The sequence below is a fragment of the Ailuropoda melanoleuca genome, chromosome X, assembly GCF_002007445.2.
Source record: "Ailuropoda melanoleuca isolate Jingjing chromosome X, ASM200744v2, whole genome shotgun sequence".
Classification (NCBI taxonomy): Eukaryota; Metazoa; Chordata; class Mammalia; order Carnivora; family Ursidae; genus Ailuropoda; species Ailuropoda melanoleuca.
Genome location: NC_048238.1, coordinates 21,796,727 through 21,812,161, shown reverse-complemented (window position 1 = coordinate 21,812,161; position 15,435 = coordinate 21,796,727). Strand labels below are relative to the sequence as shown.

Here is a 15,435-nt window from a genome sequence, read left to right as displayed (position 1 = left end):
AGCTTTATAATTTCCTTGTAAGAATCAGAAGAGAGGGGCGCCTGGGTGGCTCAGTCAGTTAAACATCTGCCTTTGGCTCAGGTCATGATACCGGGGTCCTGAGATCAAGTTCCACATCAGGCTCCATGCTCAGTGGGGAGTCTGCTTCTCCCTCTACCCTTCCCCCCTGCATGTGATCTCTCTCTCACTCTCTCTCAAATAAATAAATGAAATGAAATCTTTTAAAAAAAAAAAGAATAAGAGGAGAAAAATCCTACAGTCAATGAGAAAAAGGGGAATTAGAGTTGTAATGTTCCTTAGGCAATCTAGAAAAACACTGAATAGGACAACCATACACCAACAAACTAGACAACATAGAAGAAAGGGAAAAACTCTCAGAAACGTACAACCTACCAAGATAGAAACAAAAAGATAATCTGAACAGCCCAATTACCAAGAAGGCGACAGAATCAGTAATCAAAAAATCTCCCTAGAAAGAAAAGCCCAGGACTGCATGGCTTCAATGGTGAATTTTACCAAATATTTAAAGAAGAATTAATGCCAGTCTTTCTTGAACTCTTCCAAAAAACTGAAGAGTAGGTAACACTCCCAAACTCATTTTATGTGGCCAGCATTACCTTGATACTAAAGCCAGAAAAGGACACTCCAAAAAATAGAACTACAGACCAAGATCCCTCATGAATATAGACATAAAAGTTCTCAATAAAACACAAGCAAATTGAATTCAATAGCACATTAAAAGGATCATTTACCATGAGCAACTGAGATTTATCCCTGGGTTGCAAGGATAGTTCAACACATACAAATCAATAAATGGAAGACATCACGTTAATAGAATTAAAAAAAAAAAAACCCACATGATTATCTCAATAGATGCAGAAAAAGCATTTGATAAAATTCAACATCAGTTTATAATAACAACTCTTAACAAATTAGGTATAGAAGGAACATACCTCAGTATAACAAAGTCCATATATAATAAGCCTACAGCTAATGTCATACTCGATGATGAAAGGTTGAAAGCTATTCCTATCAGGGCACCTGGATGGCTCAGTTGGTTAAATATCTGACTCTTCGTTTCAGCTCAGGTCATGATCTCAGGGTCTTGAAATCAAGCCCCGTGTTGGGCCCCATGCTCCGTGGGGAGTCTGTTTGAGATTCTCTTTCTTCCCCTCCCTCTGCCCCGCTTATGCTCTCTCTCAAGTAAATAAATCTTTTTTAAAAAAATTAAAAAAGCTGTTCCTCTAAGGTCAGAAACAAGACACTGGTGCCCACCCTCACTAGTCATATTCAACAAAGTACTGGAAGTCCTAGCCAGAGCATTCACTCAAGAAAAAGAAATAAAAGTCATCAGAATTACAAAGGAGGAAGTAAAATTGGCTCTATTTGCAGATGGCATGATTTTACACAAACAAAATTCTATCTGAAGACTCCACCAAAAAACTGTTAGATCTAATCAACAAATGTAAAGGAAAAAAATACTGATTAGAAAATTTAAAACTAGGTAAGAATCATCAACATATCAAACACCTCCTGTGCAATGTCCTTGTTATTTACATTATCTCATTTAATCTTCATAAGAACTCTGGATTGAGTGTGTTGTTAATTTCACAGTTTGCAAATGATAAAATGGAGGCACAAGTATTAAATAACTTTCCATGCTCTGTATCCTACACAGGGTTACTTATATGCTACTTGGTGGCTTTGAAAAATGATATATAGCCAAGGTAAGTAAATGCTAAAGCAACATCAAGACAAGTAATGAGGAAGTCTCACTAACTGAAATGGAACATGTTTTCTTTTGACTAATTCAATATAGTAGAGGAAGTAATTACCAATACAAAAGCAAATTCAGACAGTGTAGAGGTTTTGACTTCAAAATTAATTAATATACTGGGTCTTTAAAACTAAACTAAGTAAATACTGTGGACTAAATGTTTGTGTCATCTCTAAATTCCATGTTGAAACCCTTATTCCCAGTGTGATGGTATTTGTTCACGGGGTCTTCAAGAGGTAATTGGGTCATAAAGGTAGAGCCCTCAGGATGACAGTAGTGTCCTTATAAGATGAGACAGGAAAAAGCTTGCCTCCTCTCTCACTCTCTTTTCTACCATATGAGGACCTAGCAAGAAGATGACCACCTTCTTTTTTTTTTTTTTTTTCCCTTTAAGGTGTGCACTTTATTGAACTGGTCTCAAGTCAGTGTACAGGTAAACCCTGGTTGCCTCTGTGCCTCAACCCCACTCCCAGGGAGACCAAAAGCCTTCATAAATCTTAAATTGGAGGGGACAAAAAAGGGGGGCCATGATGGCAGACCATTCAAATTAAAATAAAAAGAACAAGTATGAGGTGAGGGTTAAAAAAAATTTGCACTACATAATTTACACAAAAGCAATTCTATCACCCTCCCCTGTGTGGACTTGGGCAAGGACTGGCACTTCTGAGGGAGAAATGGAGTGGCTTTTGGGAAGGCAAGGGACTTCCTGTAACAATGCATCTCACGATATTTGGAATGACTATTTAAAAAAAAAAAAAGAACAACGTACAAAGTCCTCAGCCACATTGTAGAACTTTGGAGATTCTTGCTCCAACCAACTGCTGTCACCTTCACCATTCCAGTTTTTAAATCCTGAGTCAAGTGCCAAAAATAAATAAATAAATCAACCAAAAAAAAAAATCCAAAACCAAAAAACAACAAATTAAAAAAACAAACAAACAACCAAAGCCATACCAACCTCATCACATTTTCTGCACGAGTTAGGTTTTATCAAGAAAGGGTGTAACGCAACTAAAGTTATAGTCTGCCTAAAGCATTTGCGGTGGATGATGGAGGAGCCGGACTCGTCGTACTCCTGCTTGCTGATGCACATCTGCTAGAAGGTGGACAGCGAAGCCAGCATGGAGCCACTGGTCCACACAGAGTATACCTTCAAACCAGAAAGAGGGCTCTCACCAGAACTCAGCCGTACAGGGACCCTGACCTTAGACTTCCCCACCTCAGAACTATGAAACTAAACAACTTAAGAATCTAAGGATGAAAATATATGTAAACTAATGCTTTTATTTTATTACATTGTCATTATATCTTTACTTTCAAAGCTTTAAGGCAAGTTCAGTTTAAAAACCATTTTTGAAGTCATGATATCTATATCAAGATAATATTTCAAAATCTATTAATGTGCTTTTCTTTGAATATATTCTTATGTTGCCAGAGTGCTCCATTCCTCAGAGAGTCCTCTGTTATACCTGGAGAGTTGGAGAGTGCAAGAAAGTGTCCTTGTTCACCTCTTGAAATCTAAACAAGTTTCACAAAGCCAATTTTTAGAAATAAGAAAACCAGGTTTTCATTTTTCAAGAGCCAAGCACTTGAGAGAGTAAAGTAGAAACCCCAGCTAGGTTAAAGATGGAACCTAAGCTAGTGGGGGCCTGTGACTAATTTCCAAAATTGAACTCTGAGACTATACATGGTTCCATTTCTAGGGTTAAGATTGGGTTGATGTGGAAAGGAGAAATAGTAATAGGGTACACACGAGCAGAGAATGTCACCTGTTTATAGAAAACTTTCCACATGCCCCATTTGAGTACACAGGTGCTGTGAAGGCTAGTCAAGAGCAGGGAACCAAAGATTGGCATAGGGATGACCTTTACCAGAAATCATGGCAGGGAGGGATCAGGAATATCCAAAGCAGGTACTGCCCCATGTCCCACTGCTATGCAGGAGCAGCTATAACTTCTATGGAAATCAACATCCAAAGACAAGTAGCATAAGACTTCCCACTGGGAAGCCACTAGGGAACAAATCTCAGACTGTTCACCCCTGTTGCCATAATAAGCTTCCCACTGTCTCAGATATGACCTTGGGAAACAACAGAGACCACAGTAACCTAAAAGAGGCTCACATGTAAATATAAGAGGATTAAAATGTAAAAGCAGAAATCAAGACAAGTTAGAGGTAAAGACAAGCAATTTATGCAAAAGAAAGTAATTCCTTGATCGAAATTTACTTGGCATTCTTAATGGGGCAAGAATCAAAGTGATTAAGCAGGGGGAGACCAAGTTCAGTGATTGAGAAGCGGTCATAATCATTCCTATAATTTTTTTACTTGGTCACCTCTAGTTTAAGGTGGTCCATGAAATATATTTCCTACCATCTCCTCAGTATTTATTGCTCCTCAGAATTTCTAGAAATGATTTGCTTTTCTCAATTCTCAAAGTTGCCTTTAGGCACAGAAGTCCAATTTGAGGTTTACAAGTAAGCACAGAGCTTTACAAAGATAATTGTTGGTGGGAAAATTACGTTCCCCTCTCCCATTACAGGTTAAGAAATAAGAACTAAAGAGCAAAGTGAATTGTATTAAAGAAATGTATTTTATTTTTTTAAATGATTTTAAAGTAATTTCTACACCCAATATGGGGCTCAAACTCACAACCCTGTGATCAAGAGTTGCATGCTCCACTGAGCCAGCCAGGTGCCCCTAAAGTAATATATTTTAATTCAATCAAAAAAGGAAACATCAAATTTAATTTAAAGGAAAAAGAAATCAGAAATTGTCTGAGAAAACAACAGAGCAAATCAATTCCTGAAAAAAGAGTTCTGCATCTTGATGATAATATTTATTGAAAGGGCTGGAAAAAAAATTAAAATGTCCTTTAGCTTAAGAATTTTTGAGTTATCTGCAATCGACTCATTTCAGAAGTGGAACAATCCTTGGTCATTTCTTAATATCAAAATTTATGCAGGTTTCTCTCTTGAATATCTTCTACATTTAAAGAGGCAATCACACAAAATCTCTTATATTCCATACACGATAAATTCTTTGTTTCAGTCAACTCTTAATGGAGGGGTAACTAGTACAACACCACCTCCTTGGACAAAAAGCATCGGAATATTCTGTTTTGTTGATTTATGTATCTCTTCGTATGTTTCCTCATCAATCTCTATAGTAGTCACAGTTTCTTCCACATCTCCCAATATTGTATGTAAATGCTGATCATAAATATGTAATCTGCTTTAAAAGCTGTCATTTCTCATTTTCACATAAATATGCTCATCCAGGCTGAGCCTGATGAGATCCAGGGGCTCTTCTATGGTGTCGGTAGTTTATTGTTGGTCCATGTCGTCCACCATGTTTCAAATCCTGTGCCCCTTCCCAAAAAATGTATTTTGAAATTTACATTTCTGTATCTGAGTAAATGTAACTACAAATCGTAAAACAACTACATTTAAAGTCAGTGTTAATCATATTGTAGTTGAGAATGTTTTTGCTCTACTTTTTAGGAATAGTGGAGCATGCACAATGTGATATTCTAAGCACCATACACACCATAAATTTCCTGTTATAAAAGCTGTGTTTCTAAAAATAAATGGTATAGAAAAAAAATACCATAGAAATGGTATATATAAAGATTCACATGTCTTGTGAATCTTTAGTTTGGTATTTATGAAGTTTTACTGCTTCTTCCTAATCACGCAGCAATTTCAAAGTATCTTTAGATGGATAATCAGTATATCAATAAAGAGAATAGATTATAACAGAGTAAAAATATTAGGTCAGAGAATTATATTACACAATAGTATTTTTATAAGGACCCAAAATATGCAAAACTAAACATCATATTTTTAGGGATACAAACAAATATGACAAAACTATTCTTAAAAGGTAAAGGAATGAGGCCATCTGGTGACTTCTACCTCTAGAAAAGAGAGCTAGAGAATTATTACCAACTTTCCTGCTGAGGACAATTAAAAGAATTGGATGAACTTTTAAAAATAAATTCCTTAGTGCATCAAACAGCTCATAATAGGGTAAGAAATTACCAAACCAAGATGTAGGGGAGGTTGTAAGAATCAAGAGCAGCTCAGCACTGAAAGTAATTTTTTCCCTCAGGGCATCTGCTTCTTAGAAAGCAATAGCTATAAAACTAAACTAGTTTTTAGTGGCCTTGTGGGGATAGAGAAGCACTAGAGAGAAGAGTAGAACACACAGATCACATAAATCTGAGAGCTATTGGAATTATCATGGTATAAAATAACTATCCTTTCTTTAATATATTATAAGAAAGGCTTGAAAATATATGTAGGAAACAACTATCAATGTGACATAGCATATATGAAAACAAAACAGACTCACTAGAACAGAAAAAGAATTAAAATCAGGAATTCAATGTATGTGTGTGACAAGAGATTAACACAGTTTAAGAGAAAATTACTGAACTGGAAGCAAGTCAGAAAACATTTACAAAGAGAATTAGTTAAGTGAATGACAGGTCAGAAAATTACTCAGAATAAAACACTTTAACACAAAAATCCAAAACAATGAAACAGAGCATAAAAGTCATAGATGATACAGTAAGAAGCTATAATACATTGCTAGTATCAGTTAGAGAGAGAGGAGAGAAATAATGGGGAAGAGGAAATACTTGAAGAGATAATGGTTGAAACAATTACCAAACTAATGACAGATACCATGCCACAGATTCAAGTAACCCAACAAATATCCATCAGGATGAAAAGAAAAATTAAAAATCATCTAATGAAAGTAAGATAACCCTCAAAAGGGAAACAGACTTTAAGTCGCAGTGGAATTCAAAAGACAATAAAATGATGTGTTCAATTCACTTTTTTAAAGTAAATTAAATTCTATATCCATATACAGAGAAGACTTTTTTTTCATAATTAAGTGTAAATAAGAACAGTTTGGGTCACAAAGAAACAAAGCTAAAATCAGAATTTTCTACCAGCAGACTCGGTCTCAAGAAAATACTAAATGTTGCTCATCAGACACAAGGAAATCTCTGAAAGGCAGAGATTCCTGAAGGAATGAAAAGAAACTGAACAAAAGTAATAATGTCTGATTTTAAAATATACAAAATTAAAATACACAATAAGTCAAAAGAAAATTTAATGATTAAAGTATTCTAGGTTTTTTTTCTTAATTGGGAGAAAGGTAAAGGTATTAATGAACATTTTATTATGATAATATTTTTAAAGGCAAGAGAATAATAAATTCAGCATTGAGAACAGTAGTTACCTCTGAAAAGGCAGATGAATACATAAAATGGGCCCACAACTAGAAGCAAGAAGATGCTGTGCTCTAGTTCTTAAGCTGGATGATGTGTTCTTGAGTACTTATTTTATTACCATGCTTCTTAATGCGCACATACATAATATGGAGTATAGTACATAATTACATTTAAAAATTACCTGTTGACCAGAGTTACAAATTACATTTCATAAAATGATGGTCTGGCATACATAAAAGTGAATAAAAGAACTGAATTTGAGAAGTTTATCAACAATATGTATTATTTGTACAGCACTTAAAAATCAAGCTTCTCATAATATTTTGATGATTTTATGAATGTAATCAATTCAATTTGTTCAATTATCATTCCTCCAGTAGACTTGTATTCTTTGCCTGATTAGACATACATCAAAGTGATTCTTTTTTTCCTACTCCCTTGACAACACGCAATTCTGAAAAGTTATTACATACCATAAATACTTACACAATTCTGGATTTATCTCTCACAAATCCTGCAAATTAGCACTTAGAAAAATCAGCAAATATATGTCCTACTTCAGAATGAATGAATGCATTGGTATGAATGTATTCTCATTTGTGAGTAGACATGCTCATTCCAAACAAATACAGTTTTTTTTAAATGTTTTTTTATTATATTATGTTAGTCACCATACAGTACATCCCTGGTTTCTGATGCAAGGTTCGATGATTCATTAGTTGCGTATGACACCCAGTGCACCATGCAATATGTGCCCTCCTTACTACCCATCACCAGTCTACCCCATTCCCCCACCCCTCTCCCCTCTGAAGCCCTCAGTTAAATATAGTTTCATCATTTTTATAAAAAATGTGGACTAGTGGATTTTATGTCATGTCTGTATCATTTAAGAGCCATTTATATGAAAGTCTGTTATCAGTTTGATATAAAATTACATTAATTTTTTTTCCTATTTATAGTCATTTTTTGGCTTTGCATTATCATCCTCTTTGTTTAATCTCATTTTTGGACATACATAAAATACGTATAGGGTTAAAAATGTTTTATACTTTAAATGTACACAAACTGAAATGACAAACTCTACTAAATAAGTGTGTGTGTATGTAGTACTTAGCTGATTTCAACAGTTTATTATAATATGTAGCAATTAGTCCATGTGATTTTTAAAATAATTATTTTCTAGGTTTTCAGATAATCCTTTGTTCTCGATTTTGACCATAATCCTAATAAGAATCATAATACCCTTGCAGGTCATTTTAACATTTTATTAGGATATGCCAGTATTTCGTATATTGACAATCTCTTGGAATCTCAGTAATCCCGAATACTGTAGAAGACACAACGATATTTGAAAAAAAACCCTACTTCACAAATGATAGGTTTTTAAACTATTTGGAGAACACCTCAGGCTCTCAGGTAGAGCTTATTTACTCAGAGTTTAACTTTGATTTGAACAAAGTTGGATATTTTGTTTCCTGGGGGGAGAATATTAAAAAGTAGAAAATTATATTTATGTTTGGGGGAATAAAGGAGCTATCAGGGATGCAGTCATAGTGCCTCTCTGACATAGCAGATGGCCTCATAGAGGAAAGACTTAGAAAGTCTTTAAAATACAGCATCCACTTTACATCAATGAATATTTTATATTTCAAAAAGGCCAAAAAGGGCATTAAACAAAACTTAACATTGAAAACATGGGTAGATGAACCAAATGCTATATGAGACTGATCATGGGACCACACAGAAAAAATAATAAATTCATTTTTTTCCCCAGGACTATAACTGAATACTTCATGGATATATTTTCAGATACAAAAATCTACAAAGAAATATTGAATTTTACACAGTAAGTTTGCTGTTGGTAGTGATTCTAAACTGCATTGTGTTTATCATAGGGTACTGCAAATGAGAAATATATTGATGTTTTCCCTGTGGAAAAACAGAGATAAAACTATTAAATGGGGTAAAATAAGGAATAGCCTGTGGGGGTATATATGAATTAGAAATATCAATATGAGTTCCCCATGTAATAATTCCATCTCTGTCTACTGAAAGAACCCAGAAATAAGGGCACTCAGAGCAGTGAGCACCCCTGGATCAGTCTGGGCCCAATCAGGAGATAGAAATCTCAGTGTGGGTTAAAGAAGGGGATGTTTAATAAAGAATAATTAATAATCTGGGATACAGGATTGACTATAAGATATACAAAAACTCTATATGGTGCTCTTTGGCTGAAGGAGAGCACCCAAGCAAGGACAACTTGGAAGGGAGCCCCTTCCCAGGGCTGGGTTTCAGACCTCACTGGTGAAAGGTGTAATTCAGCCCCCTAGACAGCAGAGAAGTTTCCTTGTTCCCCAAAGCCAGAGTTGGTCTAGAATCATTAGATAAGCAGGAGGCAACCTTTCAGAGTACAGGCAAAGACTATGGCAGATAGCAGCCAATCGGCAACCACTGGTGTGTGTGTGTGTGTGTGTGTGTGTGTGTGTGTGTGTGTGTACACATGCACACATGCCCACACAAAGGAGGTGAAAACCCTGTGGGCCATGGGTGAGCAGCATGGGGCCTACAGAAGGATTTGGCAGCTGTAGGGAGGAAGCCTTGGAGGCACTGGTTTTGACAGAACAAGGATACAAACGTGCCAAGGACCCACAATCTAGGCGCATGGTAGGGGCACAGGTCCACCCTGTGTCTTCCCACCTCCACTGCGGTTCTGCCATGCCCCAGAAGGGCCCATTTCTCCTGTAGTGACCCTCCAGTGCCCTCTTTCAAGATGTTTAACATCACGCTCACTTTCCAGGAGGTATGCTTAAAGGAATTTTGTGTATTATCATAGAGCCTATGGAGATGTGTACAACTGGAACAAACAGATAATAAATTGACTACTGTCACAACATTTAACATCCAGATATTTGTTTCTAAATGCCACTACTCTTTAGAAAGATCAGGGCTCCTTGAATAAAAGATTGATTCTAGGTCTGGGTATGGAAGGAACTAAAAGCTTGGAACTTCTTGCCAAAGACCTGCTGCGATAGCAATGGCAACAGCCATCAGCATGAATGGGCTCCCACTCACCAAATTTTGTTCAAATGAGCATCAAAAAGGCTAGTGACAGTGAAGGCTAGGAAACAATTGGTGGGATGGCGGGGCCACGTGGCGGGGTGAATCCATTAAGGCCATAATAGTAGTAAAAAAGATGGAATGGTGAGGGAAGTTAAAGTTCTTCTTTATGGAAGAATGATAGCTAAAAATATATGTGGAATACAACAATTCGAAAGTCACAATTAGCAATAAACATCATTGCTTTAGGCACGGATTTCAATGTATGCTCAAACCACTGAGGGCAAGTTCTTGGGAACTTCCAAATTCACTGCCTTGAGATATGTCACCCCACTGATGACGTATAACTGCAAAAGAACAGGGTGTCTCCACCAAAGATAAATGAGGAAAACTCCCAACTTAACTGTTACCGGCCTAGCAACCCCAATAATGGGACAAACTGACATTAGGTATCTCTCTGATGTGAAGCATCATGGGCTTTCAATATTTTGCATCAAGGAAGGGGCATTTTCTTAAGCAACATTTGTGATCTGAGCGTTGGCATGACTATGGACTTTTTGTTATGCTTTTCAGGCTGACTACCATCTTTCCAAACTGGGAGCGATCACTCTTCTGCTTTGTGACTCTGTGGCTCGATTTTTTATTCTTTGTAAATTGCTCTTTGCTCGCCATATTCATGAGAACCTTTCTGCACAGCAGGTTACCTCTCAGCCTTGCTGCCTGCCCTTTCCCAGTTTCCAGGGACCTCACTGCCATAGCAGTGGGAGTTCCCTTCTCTCTCCTGCTGGTCCCTCAGCCTTCAGCCGCTGGCGATCTGCCTTGAAAGGCCTACAGTGCCTTAAGGGAATTTTTAACCAGTACTTGCCCTCACAGAGGTCGGGAGCACTTCACTTGCTAAAGATTTGCCGTCTCTTGAAACGAATTCTCTCATTTCTCCAGCTCTAAGCTTGGCATTCAGATGGCTGCTGCCTGGCCCCAGTCACATCTCGGATCATCTTTCTCAACTCTCTCTGCTTGCACTACTTCTGCGCATTTACTGGAAGTTGGTAGAAACCCTGGGGCAGGTCAGGGCAGATACACTCCGGCTGGAGCTCAGCAAGAGTCTCATCCATCATGTGATCCCATTCACTGCCATTAAAGTTTGTTCGATACCTGGCTGGTTTTTCCTTAATTCCATCTGTGGCAGATGTAATCTCCCACTGCTCCACTGGAGTGAAAAGAATTTCTAAGAACTTGTAGCTTTCTAGAATTTAGTCTATTTGGATTTATTTGCATCCTCAGCTCTCCTAAATGCTTAAGCATTTTGCATGTCTATATATTGAGCTTGTTAATATTGTTAAAATGTCAATAATTGAGAGTTTCTATACTAACTGGAAGTGGAAGTCTCTGATGCTTTTTAAAAACACTCGTAGAATATAGCTCGTCCCGCTCCTCCCAAAGAGCTACACCCTATTCCAGCAGCTATTACTCATATCACGGCCAAGGCTGTCCTCTGCTCATCCTCTTAAAATGCAGTTTCTCAGATGTATTTTCAACTTAGTAGCAAACGAAAAGGAAAATGCTATCTTTTTAAGGAATAACAGACTTGCATTAGTTTTCTGTTGCCACTGGAACAAATGATCACAAACTTGTGGACTCAAAAACAAAAGAAACACAGTTCTGTAGTCATAAGCCTGACACAGGGCTCAGTGAGCTAAAATTAGGGTTTCAGCAGATTTACATTCCTTCTGGAGGCTCAAGAGGAGACTGTGTTTCCTTCTTTTTTCCAACTTTTAGAGGCAACCCATATTTCTTGGCCTGTGGTCCCCTTCCTCTATTCTTCAAGCCCGCAGTGCTGCCCCTCCCTGATCCTTTTTCCACATGGCCGCAGCCTTCGATCTAACTCCTCTGCCTCCCTCTTCCACTTACAAAGACCCTTGTGATTACACTGGGCACCTGGACAATGGTCAGCTGACTAACAACCTTAATTCCTTCCTGCCTCCTAACCTAATATACTGACAGGTTCTGGGCATTAGAACATAGTTATGGGGGGGGGAGGTAGGGACCATTATTCTGCCTGCCCCAAGATTCCTCTTCGCTTGTCCTTCAGAATTCTCCGAAATGGATTAGTGTCCTCTCTAAAAGGACACCATTCTAATTCTTCAAAAGTTTACACAGACTATGATTAACCCTAATTTCATTCACATAGAAACCATTATGACCATTTTAAAAATGCATTTACCGCACAAAGATAGCAGCACTCCCGAATCCTAAGATCATTTTTTAGCAGTATTAATAAATTTTACTGGACAGAAATGTTTTCTATGCTCTTATAATACAAGATTCAAAGTAAAATGCGTGTAGAAATTTAGTCTTAAATTTATTTTCTTAAAAAAATTAAAAGTAGGGGCGCCTGGGTGGCACAGCGGTTAAGCGTCTGCCTTCGGCTCAGGGTGTGATCCCGGCGTTATGGGATCGAGCCCCACATCAGGCTCCTCTGCTATGAGCCTGCTTCTTCCTCTCCCACTCCCCCTGCTTGTGTTCCCTCTTTCCCTGGCTGTCTCTATCTCTGTCGAATAAATAAAAAATAAATAAATAAATAAATAAATAATAAATAAAAATTAAAAGTAAATTACAGGTAAAAGTGCATATTGTATCAAATATTTTATTGGTGTGTCCTAACTAGCTTGAGGTTATTATCAAATATCCCTCTGATAAAGGGAAAAATATATATGTCTTGCTTTGGAGACAACATACTATGAGGTAAATAATATGCTGAGAATTGGCTGGCAGAAAAGCAAGTCATTTTTTATAATAATCCAAGCATTTTAATGGAGAGCTATTTATCAAGCTTTCCTATTATCACTTGGTATTTGAACCATAAAGGTAATTAACTACGAATAAGTGAACCGAATAATATGCCTACACCTGTCCACCCTTTATCAGCATGACTTTATGATGCACAGTGGAGGGAGGCAAAAAATAAAATATTAATGCTTTTAATATTGAATGCCTTTATGCCTTTGGAACAATGATTCAATAATCTGAGCCAGGGCTTGGGATTTAAAGGTGTTAGGGTCATACCTGAATAGCATAGTAGTTCCTTTGCCGGCCCCAAGCATTCTGACTTAAAACTTCCACCTGCAACTACAATTCCTTCATATGTTTAAATGATACCTAGCAAGATTTAGCAATATTGCCATGCCATGCCCAGTAGCTCTAAGGATTGATAGCTAGAATTTAATTTTTAAGATGCCGTTTGTGAGATTCTGGCATATTTATAGAATTGCCGAATTATAAATAGTAAAATTTAAAGTAATAACAATCAACTGTCAGTACAAATATCAGGCTTTTATTTTCCTAATTTTGAGATCATAGGCCATCAAAGGAATTATTACATTTTGAAATGCAGCAAGATACCCTGATGAATGAAAGCACTGTGTTTTTTTTCAAGGATAGAGAACTAGGCATTGGCCGAACATAAAGGTGTGGGCCATAGAAAAAAAAGTACAAAGTAAAACCTAAATAAGTTAACTAAGTGATTTAACAAGGGCCCAAAGGAGTAAATGCTTTACCCATCTAAACTCACAGATGCTGGACACAAGGTCTACATCTAAAGTTAAAAGTCAAATGTTAGGGGATAGGAGGAGGAAAGGGGACAAAAATAGAGGTCTAGAGCCAGCTTTCAGCCATGAGTGCACTTAGTACACCTGCTTTATACCATGGCCCCATCGCTGGATTTGCTCTTTTTTATGTCAGGGAGCAATTGAGGCAAATGTGTTTCTTGGGATTCCAATGTACAGCCTCTCTCAAGAATTTTTACATTAATTTATAATTTAAAATTTAGAGTCCAAGTCAATAATGCAGAAGTGAAGAGTCAAGTATGTCAATCTACATTAATAAGAATGAAATATATAAGCGCTTAAACTTCCTGCAATTTTCCAGACTAATGTTTCACACAGGCCTGTTGACATGGTAATATTTGGGGGAAATAGGTGCACTGCCAGTTACAGGTGTTAGTAGCAAAGGAAAAGCATCCTGAGGATCAGTTTATAGAACATTATAAAGATGAAAGACAGTATTTGACATCATGGAGAAAAATCCGTAAGTTGGTAGGCTTACTTATTTTCATTTTTTTTTTTTAAGATTTTAAAATTTACTTAGAGCATGTGCATGTTGGGGGAGGGGCAGAGGGAGAGAAAATCCTCAAGCAGACTCCTCCCCACTGAGTGCGAAGCCCGGTGCAGGGCTCAATCTCAGCACCCTAAGATCATGACCTGAGCCAAAATCAAGAGTCAGCCACTCAACCGACTGAGTCACCCAGGCACCCCTGACTTATTTTCATTTTAAATCATTTGTTTGCCTTTGTCCGTATTTAGCACCTAAGAAAATCACTGGCCTATCGAGTCAATTTAGCAAAATAAATATAAAGGCAACTATGTACTATGAAAATTCTACTCTTCAGCTGGCACAAAAATAGACACAGATTAATAAAACAGACTAGAGAGCTCAGAAATAAACCCACCCTTATATGGTCAATTAATCTATTACAAAGAAGGCAAGAATATACAATGGTGAAAAGATAGTCTCTACGATAAATGGTGCTGGAAAAACTGGACAGTTATATGCAAAAGAATGAAAGTGGAGCACTTTCTTACATCATACACACAAATAAACTCAAAATGGATGAAACACCTAAATGTGAGATCTCAAACCATAAAACTCCTAGAAAAAAACATAGGCAGTAATCTCTTTGACATCAACCTTAGCAACATTTTTCTAGACTTGTCTCCTCAGGCAAGAGAAACAAAAAAATAGTAATAAACTATTGGGGGTTTGCCTCAGTGGCTCAGTCGGTTAAGTGTCTGCCTTTGGATCAGGGATTAAGCCCCATGTTGGGCTCTGCTCAGCAGGGAGCCTGCTTCTCCCTCTCCCTGCCACTCCCCCTGCTTGTGCTCACATGCTCTCTCTCTCTCAAATAAATAAAATCTTTAAAAAATAATATTATTAATAATAAACTATTGGGACTATAAATAAAACCTTTTGCACAGCAAAGGATACCAACAAAACAGAAAAGCAACCCTACTGAATGGAAGAAGATATTTGCAAATGATTTATCTGGTAAGGGCTTAATATCCAAAATACATTGACAGTTCCTACAACTCAACACGAAAAATAATAATAATAATAATCCAATTAAAAAATGGGAAGAGAACCTGAATAGACGTGTTTCCAAAGAAGACATGCAGATGGCCAACAGATAATCTGAAAAGATGCTCAGCATCACTAATCATCAGGAAGATGCAAATCAAAACCACAATGAGATATCACCTTATACCTGTCAGATGGCTAGAATCAAAAAGACAAGTAACGGCG

General features: G+C 37.2%; 1 protein-coding gene and 1 pseudogene across 8 annotated transcripts in view; both read right to left on the bottom strand.

Moving 5' to 3' along the window:
- Positions 1-15,435, bottom strand: part of LOC100475400 (melanoma-associated antigen B18) — a 420,370-nt gene that overhangs the window by 63,593 nt on the left and 341,342 nt on the right. The gene's annotated exons all lie outside the window — the stretch shown is intronic.
- LOC109489677 lies at positions 4,823-5,128 on the bottom strand (annotated as a pseudogene).